The sequence below is a fragment of the Thermobia domestica genome, chromosome 1 (genome assembly GCF_964235325.1).
Source record: "Thermobia domestica chromosome 1, izTheDome1.hap1.1, whole genome shotgun sequence".
Lineage (NCBI taxonomy): Eukaryota > Metazoa > Arthropoda > Insecta > Zygentoma > Lepismatidae > Thermobia > Thermobia domestica.
This window is the reverse complement of record NC_137454.1, coordinates 92,179,691-92,194,158: the sequence shown is the minus strand read 5'-3', so window position 1 is coordinate 92,194,158 and position 14,468 is coordinate 92,179,691. Positions and strand designations below refer to the sequence as shown.

Genomic DNA, 14,468 nt, shown 5'->3' with positions numbered 1-14,468 from the left:
CAGTTTAAAAGACCAGATAATTAATACAAAAATTTCCGATATTCGTTATTAATAATACAGGAAAATATTATAAATATTAACATGGGTGTCACACTTATGATTCCAATGTCAGTAGTTTTCGTAAGATTAAAATTTTATCTATTAACAATGAAATTTCTTATTGCGGAAAAAATGACTCGTTTGCAAACTGCACAAAATACAACGCGTGAAGTTACGCATAAATGAAGAAAAAACCAATAGCGTCGAAATTGGAAGAGGAGTTAGACAAGGATGTAGTTTGTCGCCCCAATTATTCAAGATTTGCTGTGAATGTTTAATGAAGGAAGCATTAATGGAAATTGGAGATATCAATATTAGAGGGGAAATTATTAACAAGGTCAAATATGCAGATGATATGGTCATTATAGCTGGAACCGAAGAAAGACTACAGTAGATGACGGACCCACCCTTACGAGTCGGAGTAAAACAAAGAGAAATTGAAGAGCTCGATAATGTCAAGTATCTTCGAAGTATTTTGACAAGAGGCACTACACAAATGAGATCAGGACAAGAGTTGCCATTGCCAAAGAAGCATTCGACGAGAAAAGATCACTCTTAACTAGCAGGCTTAATATTGGATTAAGGATGAAGTTGGTCAAGTGCTATATATGAAGCACTGGACTGTATGGTTCAGAGACTTGGATATTACGGAAGTTAGAGAAGAAACATTTAGAGAGTTTTGGAATGTGTTGTTGCAGAAGATGGAGAAGATAAAATGGGCAGAGAAAGCAAGAATCGAAGATGTTTTAAAACAGATAGGAGAGAAGAGGACGCTTCTAGCCACCATTCTTCGTAGGAAGGCCAACTGAGTTGAGTTGAGTTGATTTTTAGTTTAATTGATTTTGAGTTTAACGTCCCTTTCAGCATCGAGGTTATATGAGACAGGACTACTGATTATGTGGAATCCGAACTACATGAGCTCCGGCCGTGAATAGAGCCTGGGTCTCTGTACTCTAACGAAGGAGCTCAGGAAGGCGAATTGATTGGACAGATCTTACAAAGAAATTGTACTTTTTATACCGCCATAGAATCTAATTAGCTTTCTCGGTATTCCAAGTATAATGTTTCTATCCTAACCGAGTCGTACGCCTTTCTAAAACCAATAACTAGTTGCTGTACCGGGATATTGTATTCCCACTTTTTTCGAGTATTTGGCGAATGGAAGGAGAGAGAGTAGTAGGATGAAGTAAACATAACTGATTGATGATTTGAAAAATAGAAGAAAATATTAGGTGTGAAAAGAGGAAGCTGATGATCGATAAAAGTGGAAGAAAGTGGAAATTTAAAAAGAAAAACTAATAAACTCATTAGACCCAGGACCTCCCAAAAAGGAGAATACTTAATAATAATAATAATAATAATAATAATAATAATAATAATAATAATAATAATAATAATAATAATAATAATAATAATAATAATAATAATAATAATAAATTGCTGTAAACTATATTGTGTTCTTCACATCTATTGAAAACCATCTATACAGTTGGATTGTGTACTTGACTAAGCAGTTTTTGAAATGAAGACTTTAGAAGAAAGTCAATTTCTCCATCCCTTCTAACTCTGTTCATCTTTATTTTGAATCCGTCATATCATAATTATAGCATTAGCTAGTAAATTACTTTGGAAATTCGGTGCCCCGTCTGTATTATTTGCTTTGTTACTGCTATAGAAGCCACTGAAATTTGAATGTTTGTGATACTGTAGTGTCCTTAGTTCGCAGCAATGAATAATAATGTACGGTAACATTGAAAAGTTTCCATTAACATGTAAATTTGAAATATATAACAACCTGACGTAGTGCTGTTTGAAAAAAAAATTACAACTGTTAACTTTGTGATATCACAGAGTTAAAACAATGTATCCTTTTTAATATTTGTATGGTACAAAATTCCAGCATTTTTTGTGCATTAGTATAAAAGTTCCAAGGGCGTGAAGATATATAGTCCACTTCATATATATACCATTTCTACAATGTGACGAAGTTATAATTTAGAAGCAATAGAAATTTGTGACAATTATATAAAAATTAAATTATAGAACAACATGTAAATTTCATACACATTTCTCACCCAGTAAACAGAGTTAATAGTACAGGTAAGTAGTATCCAATGTTAAGGTGTGTGAGTATTCGCTTATAGCCTGTATACTGAGAAAGAACATTAAAATCTTTCCAATTAATTAACCACATGCTAAACTTTGTCCACAAAATAGTTTAATTTTAATATTTTACTGGCTGTCAAGTTTCCGTAAAAATATGTTTTAATGTTATTATAGAAAGGAAAGTTTGAAACTCGTTTCTTAAGCAATACAGCAAACGAGAAGAACAACAAAACATGTTTTATTTCTAGGTAAAGTTGTGATGTAAGTCGATCCAGGATTACATCAGAACATTACAAATTCCAGTAGGCGATTGTTGATGTTCATTAGGCGAAGATGACTAAAAGACAAGACTGAAGACATATGTAGTTCAGTTACTGAGGAGTTGATCATGAAATAAGGAGAGAGAAATTTTCAGAAAAGAGATCAAGACCAGTCACCATTTTGATTTTTACAACATCTTCCTACATAGTATAAGAGAACACATCAGAAGTGAAAGGTTGAAATAGGTATGTTGTTTTGACATCTCTATTTTCTTAGTTCTATTATTTTTATATTAACTTATTAACACTTTAACCATAATTGCTGTATTATTAGTGCAGAACGAATAAAAAGTTGTCCCAAAATGAAAGATATATCAATCGATAGATATCGAACTCAACAAAATGATACATTCGGGGCTAAATCTTCATGTGAGGTTTTCGAGAAAATCGACAAAAATAGGTTTTGTGGGGCTTCAAATTCAAAATTAATGCTCTGCGAGAAGTGTGCCATCTATTGAGGTGAATCTGATACTAAAATATACGTCTTTCATTATGATACAAGCAATATGATAATACACAAAATTGTTAATAAGGTATAGCATAAGAGTATCGTTAGCTCCTAAACGTTGATTTTTCAAACTGAAATCAATTAGAACAAGTACAGAGACGAAAGTAACATAATAGTGTGCACCAGACACACACCCAGAAATGTTTGCTGGGACTGGTCCAAAGTATTTTTGGGAGTATTATTACGTTTATGTAATATTGAACCTGCCTTATTCTGTTACCGAAAAGATGATAAGTAAGTGTTAATCAATGGCTCCTATATACTATATATATATATATATATATATATATATATATATATATATATATATATATATATATATATATATATATATATATATATATATATATATAAATGATAGAACAGGATTGCTTTTTATAAGAAATGAAAGAGTACAGGTGAGGCGTAAAATCAAATTGCTTGCATACTTTAATCATTTTTCTGTGAGACAAGTATAGTTCTCTTGAGAAAGTCTACAAATATTAGTGGAAATATGAAGATTTCTTTGAGGGGGGAAGGGTGTCCGGGCCTGGTGAACATCCCCTTGGGTGCGCCCATGCTATACACAGAAATTATTAGTCTTTATCTCCTTCTTTTGTCGGTTCGTAACTTTTATAAAGGATTTTCGACAGATGGTGCGTTAAGCTTCAGGATTGACACTATCATTATGCGGTCCACTCAGAAAATTTGAATTGTTGTTTACTTTACCCTTTCAGATCACGGATTTGTGAGTGATACCAGTGATGCACAGTGCCGGATTTAAGTATAAGCTAAACAAGCTATAGCTTAGGGCCCCATGCTCTTGGGGGCCCCAAAAAATAAAGAAAAATTGAGTACACATTCCCAAAACGTAAGAAAAACAATAAATAAAATAAAATATACATATAACTACATTACTTCGTTTGTGTAAGCTCTTATGATTAAGAAATGGTACCCCTTCTGCTAGCCTGCTTCCTAAAATAAAACTGGTGTTTTGATATCTGTATATAGGGTCCAACGTTCATCTGGATACATAAAGGACTCCATTATCTTCACTAGCTTAGGGCACCATTAAATCTAAATCCAGCTCTGGTGATGCATAACCTGAAGAAAAGAAAAGCTACGTAGCTAAAAATTTGATAATTTCATTAAAAATTCTAAAAATGTACTACGATGATTATATATATATATATATATATATATATATATATATAACTCTATGGCCTATGTAACCCGGAGGTTCAATGCCGCGTTCACGAAAGCTCTCCACTGACTTCTATCCTTAGCTAATTGGATCCAGTTTCTACTTTGTATTCCTATCTTTGCGAGATCCATCTTAATATTGTCCTCCCATCTGCATCTAGGTCTTCCTGATGGTCGTTTTCCGGTTGGTCTTCCAGTCAAGACTTTGAAAGCGTTTTCTATTTTCTTCCATTCTAGCTACATGACCTGCCCATCTAAGCCTCCTAGACTTGACGACCCTAACAATGTTGGGTAAACCGTATAAATTATGTAGTTCCTCGTTATGAAGTTCCCGCCATTCCCCATTCCCGTTCCTCTTGGGTCCGAATATTAGTCTAAGGATCTTGTTCTCAAATACTTTCAGTCTATGTTCTTCCCTCAGAGTAAGCGACCATGTTTCGCAACCATACAGAAGAACAGGCATGATTATCGTTTTGTATATTTTAAGTTTCACATTCCTCGACAGAATTCGCGACGACAAGAGATTTTGAACTGAATAGTAACACGAATTCCCTGCTTTTAGTCGACATTTAATTTCTTCGCGAATATGATTTTCGTCTGTTAATATTGATCCTAGATATTTGAAACTATCCACTTTATCAAAAGTATTATTTAATATTTTAACGCATTCACAAATTGACGTATTACGGTCCCGACGCACTTCCATGTATTTAGTTTTTTCTGCATTTACTTCTAAACCCATGTCCCTGCAAGCGTTTAATAAGATCTCTGCATTTATTTCTATTGTTCTCCTATCATCCACTATTAAATTTACATCATCAGCATATGCCATAACCTGGTGAATACCGTTCAACTCTAGGCCCTGGTTGCTATCTTTGATTTTCCTTATAGCGTATTCCAGAACAAAGTTAAATAATAATGGCGACAACGCATCTCCTTGTTCCAGGTCATTTTCGACGTGAAAGCTCGTGGACAAAAATTTTCCTACCCGGACTTTACTCTGGGTTTCATTTAAACATTTCTTAATTAATCTAATTAGCTTTCTCGGTATTCCAAGTATAATGTTTCTCTCCTGAGTTGTACGCCTTTCTAAAATCAATAAATAGTTGATGTACCGGGGTATTATATTCCCACTTTTTTTCGAGTATTTGGCAAATGGTAAATATTTGGTCAATAGTTGATCGATTTCGTCTAAGCCCGCACTGATAATCTCCAATAATTTCATCTACGTATTGGGTCAATCTTGCTAATAGAATATTTGAAAGAATTTTATACGATGTTGAAAGAAGATAAATGCCTCGATAATTATTACAGTCAGATTTGGCGCCTTTCTTATAAATTGGAACAATAATTGATTCTTTCCACTCTTGAGGCAATTCTTCCTAGTTCCAGATAAGGAGAATGAGTTTGTGTATCTTGTTCCAGAATTTTTCTCCACCAGCTAAAATTAACTCAGCCGAAATTTCATCTACACCCGGAGATTTGTGTTTCTTTAATTTCTTTATAGCGGTTTCTACTTCTATTCGGTTGGGTTCTGGAATATACGGTTCTGCGGTGTGTATCTCTTTTTGTCCACACACATTAGTTTTTGGTTACCTGTTCAGCAAATTGTCAAAGAAATCTTTCCATCTATTTAAGATGCTATCCGTATCAGTGAGAACTGTACCGTCAGTTTTCTTTAATATATAAGCACGGCGTTGATAGCCTTCGTTAAATTCGCTGATCCCCTTATACATGTCCCGAATGTTTTTATTTTTACTATTATCTTCAAGTTCCTTAATTTTGGCTTTTGAAAAATCGCATTTCTTTGTTCTAAAAGTTTTGGAAGTTTCCCGCCTGATATCTGCGAAATTTTGTGTAGTTATTTCATTCGGATTTTGTAGCCAGCGTAATTTTGACTGTTTTCTCTTCTCTGCTAGTTTTATGCATTCCCGGTCGAACCATGGTTTGTTCCTACGTATTTCCGCGTGTCCCAATTTTTCTTTTGCTGAAATTTTAATACTATCTCTAATTTCAATCCAAGTATCCTGAACACTAGTGCACTCCGAATCTTCTAAAACCGAGAATCTATTCGAAACTTCAATCTGGTATTCCTCTCTTACCTGGCTCTCTTCTAATTTCTTTAAATTAAATCTCTCCATTTTCGGACATAGAATATTACCTATATTTAACGATAATCTCTCTAGTGTTATCGTTGTTACCAGGTAGTGATCAGTATCACACGACCGGACATCAATTATGCTAGATTGCCTTCTTCTATCTACTAATACGTGATCAATTTGATTATGTGTTTTTCCGTCTGGTGATGTCCAAGTGTATTTATGAACATCGCGATGTGGGAATTTTGTACTCTTCACGATTAGGTTTTTGGATGTTGCAAAGTTCACGAGTCTAACACCGTTGTCATTACTTTCCTTATGCAGACTTTCGTTCCCTAAAATCGGTTTGAAAATATCCTCTCGTCCTAACTTAGCATTGAAATCCCCTAATAGAATTTTCATATGGTGTCGCGGTAGTTGGTCAAATATCCGTTCCACTTCTTCGCAAAAACTGTCTTTTATATCGTCATCCTTATCTTCTGTTTGGTCATGTACATTTAAAACAATAATATCACACCACCGTCCCTTAAGAGTAATAAAAGAAAATCTGTCAGTAACAAATTCAACACGTTTAATTGCTGGTAATACTCGTTTGTGAACGAAAATCCCTGTTCCTAACTGGTGATTTTGATTTCCTTCCCCGTAAAAGAACGTAAAATTTCCGGAATTCACAGATCCATTTCCTTCCCCCTAACTTCCTGAACTCCTACTAGGTCCGTCCTGTATTTCTCTAACTCACTCGTTACGGATTTTAACGCGCCTGCCCTATAAAGACTTCTAATATTCCATGTTCCAAATCTCATGTCCATTTTCTTTTGCTGATGTCGTGCCAAGTTATCAGTCCTTGTCCGAGGCTTTTGTGAATATTTCTGAAGAAGTGCCTTTTTTTTTTTTTTAACAGAATGAGGTTGTTAGCCTTACCCAAACCCCCAAGCTGGAGGACCACTCCTAGTCGGCTGTCCGCGACTGCTTATTCAGTATATTCGCAGCTAACTTCTATATCTAGAAGCCTTCTCCTCCATCTGCAACCTGAGGACGCGCCATGCCGTGGCGACAGGAACCCACGTTACACGAGAACAATGACGAATACGCGCGACACTGAGGTTTACCAAATAATAAAGTCATGACATCTATGCAGGGAGAAACACGACACACACAGTGCACAGAATTCTAGATAAGAACCTCAAGGGGAGAAACATTTGCGTGACTCAGGAAGAAGGTGGGAGAAATTGTAATACGTTAGAGTATTTATCCAGAGTGATATTGTTTTGCTACCTGATTTAACCTAATGGAGGAGTTTTCTGTGATAATGAAATAGTCCTTCGGGTTCCTTAAGTCATAGATTTACTTACCTAGTTTCGTTATCTTCGCGATTTTGAATTTTAACAAACCAAATACTCTTATTACCATAGAACGGATTTCTTACATATATGCATGGGGCAAAAGCCTTGGTTTAGGGATTATTTCTACATTGACTAAATAATAAGATGTATATATATATATGGTACTTATTTTCCACATTTCGACATCATTCTATTTTGTGCTACACGATGCTGTTATGTGAAGGATATTTAATTATTATAGTTTCATGTCTATTGCAAGAAATCTGAAACAGATTCAAGAGTACACATAGTCAGTAATCAGTGTTGTGACAATCTAACAAGATTCTCTTAGATTAGAGAAAAGTTTATCGAACGAGCAAGGCCAATAACTTAACAGAAAACATATGAAATATATATGTGTGTGCCTCTTTTCTCCGTAATTGTTTTTGCTATATTATTTTGTATTATTCCTTTTTGTTTTAAAATTTCAATTCTTTTTACATTCGAGCTAAAGTCTTCAAATTTAATTCGAGATTTTCAGAAACTTACACATTAATGTCATTTCTATATTAAGAATGACGTTAGTGACATCTAGAAAACGAAAAAGTGATTTTAAATGCCTGTCTGTTCATTCTGATATGTGCTCAAACGCTTAGAAGTCATATCGTGAACGAATTTTTTCTTTTTAAACTAAGGGGTTCATAAGATTCTCCAGGATAACGGAGTCTCGAATTTTCTTTCCATGCCAAAAACTAAGGGTTTACTATGGGGCAAAAGTTGAGATAATTATGGTAGTCTTAAAACAATTCGAACAACTTTGTTTTATTTTCACCCATCAATAGGTAGTCAACAAATCTAAATTATGTTAGTATTTTTTTAAAGAAAAATTCTACATATGGTAGTTTTTAGTATTGTGGCTGATTCTTTTTCGGAGGATTCTTTTTTGAAAAGAGATTCACACAAGTATTATCTTACTTATAAATAAACATTTCATTCTACAACATTGAATATCTTTCATCCTACAACACGGAATGGATATATATATATATATATATATATATATATATATATATATATATATATATATATATATATATATATATATTGGTTTAGGAAAATCAAAAAGAGGCTTTTGGGGATGAGTGTTTTTAACAATTCTCTGAGATTTTCCTTATGTGATTTTCATACTTCATAAATAAGTAATTCATGAATAACCCTACAATATGATATATATTTTCTATTTTATAAAAACCCATAAGGGATAGTTTACCTCTTAGGGGTGAATTCTCTTCAGAGGAAATAATAGTGGGATAGGTATTGTAGAAATTTCTTCAAATGCAAGAGTCACACAAACATCATACGCACCATTCGGACTGACTTCTTGTAAAGGTATTATTGTTCAGATTCTACGACATTTCTTTTGAAATGTTTCAACAAGACGATTCCATCACAGAAGAGCTGGGGCGTGGTGACTCAGTGGTAGAGCGCTTACCCCTGGTGTGTGGGGTCCCTATTCGTTTCCCGGCCAAGTAAGTTTGTAGTGGATGACATCGTCACCGTGGGTTTTCTTAGGATACTCCCGTTTTCTCCCACTTTCTCATTCCACCAGTTGTTTCAGCATCATTTATTTGCCTTAATTGTCATATCCTGTAGCCTAAAGGGCATAATCGTAGCACGTTAAACGGAAATATTTCATTTCATCAGAAAAGAATAGCTTAGTAGATTTGTAGAATACTGAAAATGAATAAGAGAATGATCAAATAATGGAAACATCTGTAGTTTGCACTGCATAAGAGATGTGAGTTACCAACAGTGAGGATGTGTGCAATGTGCATTGTTAGTGGTGTGTTATGTAATCATGTGTACATCAGGGTAGTAGAAAGAAGGCGTGTTTCGAAGCTAACAGATAGTACTGGTGCAAAATTTAAGATATCGATTATCAGTTCGATGTTAATTGGTGTAAAATTATTTGAGGCTATACATTTGTATTTAAGGTGATAATAAGATTGGCTGTAACACGAGAAATGGTGTCAAGATGTTGGCGTACACAATTCGTAGAAAAACATGCGCACACGCAAATTTTCACAGATGATCTGATAACAACAGGGTCCTGACATAACATTAGAATTGAGTGGTATTTTACTAGATCACTAATCACATTACAATTAACCCTAAGCGAACCTGAAATTGAAAGAAAAAGGAAAGAAATACGGTATGAGTAAATACTCATTTAAATTTATAAGTTCTGATGTACTCACATATATAGCCGTGAATCCAGGATATGATCAAGGGAAAGGCTAAACCATAGTTTGCCTCTTTATCCAGTGTAAAGAATTTTAACATATTAAGGGTGAAACGTATAGTACTGCCCCACATTTGAGACGACAGAAGATATGGCTCCTTGGGGATTTTACACATTTCTGGAAGGGGATTTCCCCCAGTGTTACTTCCTGAAATCATCACTGGTATCAATGATTCTTTGAAATTTGTTTTAATAAATATTCCAATGTTCTATTTTAATATTTATAGCTTCTAAATAATGCACATACGGTACGTACCTTAAAACAGTAATGAAGACAAGGTCACAATGACTAAAAATCAACACAAAAATATAAATCGATATTACATTGCATTTCTTTTACGCATACTTGTAGTATTTCTAAGGACCAAGGACGGAAAGGACACTTATAACCAAAATTTGTAAATGTTTTCTAATCAAATAACATACTGTTTCTCCAGTGGATCATGCGCTTGGTAGGTATAATAACAATTAATTTGCATAATTTGATTATTGATCATACTAGGCACAATCTATAGCTTTTCTGTGGATACAATAGGCGTAAAAGGCAAATAGACAAAGTATATGTCGATTGTAATGAGAGTGATTTTTTTTTTGGTGGGATAAACCGACGGATGAGACTTATTGATTAAAAACAATTGATGGCTTATATCCCGTTTCAGCAAAGAGGATATGTGAGACGTAGTCAAACCCCTTACACTAGAATCCAAAATACATGGCACCGGAAGTAATAATTTTAACCATTAGGTAAAACAGAGCCTGAAAATCCATATTCGGTTTATTTACGTAAGTGAAATAGCAATGCAGAGTAGTGAAGTTGCAACGTGAGTGTATGTTTTCTCCATTTACTAATGACTTCTAAGCAAGTTAATGAATTTTAGTGTGTTTCTGTTATGTAGAAAGAACTTAATTCTCACTAAGTTGTTACAACCAATTGTATTTTCAGGAAGTGACTCTTGGGCCAAATATTCCTCCGAATCACTAAATTTTATCCCTTGAGCCGAACTTCTGTTTTGTAGGTATAAGTTATCAATACAATTACAGTATTATCTTTCAGTCCCGTACATTGAAAGTCCATCATTTTTTGTGAATCTTCTGAAATTAACGCTACATAAAATTTCAATTGCAGTAAAATTTGTTCATCCGATTCAGACGTTATTTGCGAGAAGAACATGTAAGGAATAATATTTATCTTTTGCTGTGAAACTGAATACTGCAGAATCAATTATGATAGAAAATAAACATTACTTTTAGTGAAAGTTGTATTTATTCTATTCACATTATTTTCATTTACAATCTTTCACAATTTATTGGTTCAAATAGTCAGCCAAATCGATTTCTATCTTCTTTAATGTTGATCCTCTCACATCGTGTTTATGTTAGACGTAAGCATAAGGGTAAACATAAGGATAGAAACCATATGGATAAAGACCATACGGATAGAGACCATATGGGTTGTATACATATTCGTAGGTCGTCTCCCCTTTATTCATATTGTGGGCACTTGCAACAAGCACTGCACTCAGCAATAACACAAATAACATCTAAAATAGAAAAAAAGATTAAAACACTATAATACATATCTGAAAAGAAACATAATGCATATAATCACTTGACAATATAGCAAGTGATTCCAACTCAAAAAAAGTTATACCAGAACGTAAATCTCTTGTGGTTTAAACAGAAATTGACCTCTTGTTAGACTTTATTTGATTATTGACTCAAAACCAAAATGTGAACTGCAAACAGACTATTTCATAGGTTTGTGCAAGACTGGATGAATAGTTTTACAATTAAGCATATTTTCTTTAAATGAATGTCATAGAACTACAACTTAAGTTCTAGTTTGATTTCGAAAATATTTGTTAATTTTTTATTTCTTTATTCTTCACCGACTAAGTATGTATTCATATTGTATTACTGCGCCATAACAAACCTTTTAACTGTTCGGTATTACAAACCATATTCAGAAAGAACGATAAACAATGTTTCAATGGAATTATAGACTTCTTTCCTTACTTTACCACTGTTATTGCATTAATAGGTGAAGATTGGCTTTAGGAAGGCTAAATATAAATATAGCGTGTGATATGTGGCATAAAAAAACGAACCAACTTTAAAACACAAACCAACTTGTGCTAGATGGCTACTGAAAGACACGAATGCTATCTAACTGTGTCAGATAGACACTCAGTAGGGGGGGGGGGGTCCGCACTGTAGCGCAATGGTGCGTCCGTAATAGAGCAGACGAGTTCGCATAAATGAGAATAGTGTAAAACACTTCATATAGCATGAAACATATACTGTATGTGTGACACAGATCTCTGGTACTTCCATAATCACTTTGTAGACCGCCTTTACATAGCATTTTATTTCATCATGTCCTCATTATGAAGTATTACGTGGTAAGGAGCACACATTCCATTTCGTGTTTAAGCTCCTTCGTGGCTAGGCGGTTAGCGTAAGCGCCTTTGGCGTGGGAGACCTCGGTTTGATTCCCGGCTGTAGCTCCTGTGGTTCGGATTACACATTAATCAGTATATTCACGTGTCATATAGCTTTGCTGCTGAATGGGACGGTAAACTCAAAATCAATTCAACTCCATTTCACACTTTTACCTTGTTATACGTAGGAGAGATAAAATCTTTATATATGTTGGTTTCTTATACAGTCATATTTTCAAATCAATCCATGTATTTTTTTCCGTAGTTTACAAATGATTATCCCTCAAAATAGGACAGAATTGAACTCCATATGTGCGATACAATATGGAGCAATGTAGAGTGTCGTTAGACTCAACCGGCACCATTATCTCGTCTATTGTATCATACACTTGTTAGGTTAGTTACTAAGACTGTAGGTTCGAGACACTGAAACATTATATTATTTTGTCATTTTACCTAATATGGCCTCACTACACGCCTCCATATACTAGAAGATTAAACTTTATTTTCTGCGTGATTAGTCACCGTATAGTAATGAGTCTTATTACTTTTTCCGCTTGTCTGAAGTATGAATTTCGTATAATTCAATCAACTTCCCCTTAAATTTTGTGATTTTGGGAGCAAACTGAGGGCTTAACACTTGGAGACGTTAGTTGCAAAATGAATTCAATTGTTTTAGAATAGAAGGAAAGTTCAGCGAACCCGAGTTACTGATTAGTACTCGTTAAACCTACGAGGGACGTTCCAAGTTTACAAGGAATATTTAGCAATAATCATATTTTACTTCTATGTTGTTATAAACCAACTTACATTTTCTGCTACAGTCAATACTTTATTTTTAAAACATAGCCGCCAAGACAATTGAGGTATTTACCTCTTGATACCATTTCCGTAAATTGTGGGGCCGGACTGTTGAGCCAGCGTTGCGTCGCTGCCTTGACATCTTCGTCACTGCCTATAATTTTATCTTCGGGAACAACCTCGTACGACTTTGATGTTAGACAGTATGTAACTACAGTAAATTGTTTGTATTGTTTCAGGTCGTAACTTCGAAGCGTTTAAGGATGAAAGGTAGACTAAAGCAGTGGATCAAGCACGAAACGCATTCTGTCATTCGATTCCTCAATGCAGAAATTTATCGTTAACTAGGAGGATGCCTATGCGGAAAGCGTGATAAGTTGTCAAAGAGTGGCAAATTGGTGCAATGCTGACTCAACAGTCAGGACCATACATTTTGCGAAAGTGGTATCGACAAGCTCATGTTATGGTTAGACAAATGTCTGAAGCAAGTTGGCAACTATGTTGAAAAATAAAATGTTCACTTTAGCACACGATGTGAGTTTTTTTTTTTTTTTTTTTTTTTTTAGTGAAGAACATTATATATGATTATTGCCAAATATGCCTTCAAAATTTACTTTTGGAACGCCCCTGACGTAACGCAAATTCATTTTGTAATACCAAGACGACACATAACTAGATTTAAAGAAGAAGTTAATAAAATACAGTAATTAACGAGAAATTAATGAAACATCGATAAAAGAAGAAACGAGAATTGAAAGAAAACAATTACTTCGTGACGTGAAAACTTAATTAAACCCAGAGGAAATGAGTTTGTCTTTTACGATTTTAATAATACTTACTACGTATTTCATCTTGAAGAGAGGAACTGTGGTCACTTGGAACTCCTGACGAATGGATAGCTTCAAAACTGAAACTGTGATTTCGTATTGCACTGCCCAAATATATATATGTGAAGCTTTCTGGAGTTTATCTTTCAATACTTTTCTCCATTAAGATACAAAACAGCAGATCATTTATATAATTTAACTTGTATTAATTTATCTGCTTTTAATAATATGCATGTTGTTCCTTAGGCAAATTTTAGTTGTTATATCAAGTTTCGAGATATACGACGACTTGAAAGTCAGATTATTCCAGAATTTCCTCACTTCTGTACCTGGTTTTAACCAGTCTCTTGTTAACATGTATAATATAGACTTCTGTTTTTTTTTAATGATAACAGAACAATTTACGTACCGGTACCTAAAAGTGAAAATCTTGTTGCTCGAGCGGAACAACAAGCATTTCTAGCAAAATTAGAAACCAAACCAAAGATACTATATAGAAATTAAGTCAATTTACTGATGGT

General features: G+C 34.2%; 1 long non-coding RNA gene across 1 annotated transcript; it reads right to left on the bottom strand.

The window, feature by feature from the left end:
- Positions 1 to 11,123: 11,123 nt before the first annotated feature.
- On the bottom strand, positions 11,124 to 14,116 carry LOC145687309 (uncharacterized). The gene is made up of 2 exons (XR_014131673.1): positions 13,960 to 14,116; positions 11,124 to 11,419 (listed from the first exon to the last, which is right to left on the bottom strand). It is a non-coding gene; the product is annotated as an uncharacterized LOC145687309 (long non-coding RNA).
- Between the last annotated feature and the right edge of the window lie 352 nt (positions 14,117 to 14,468).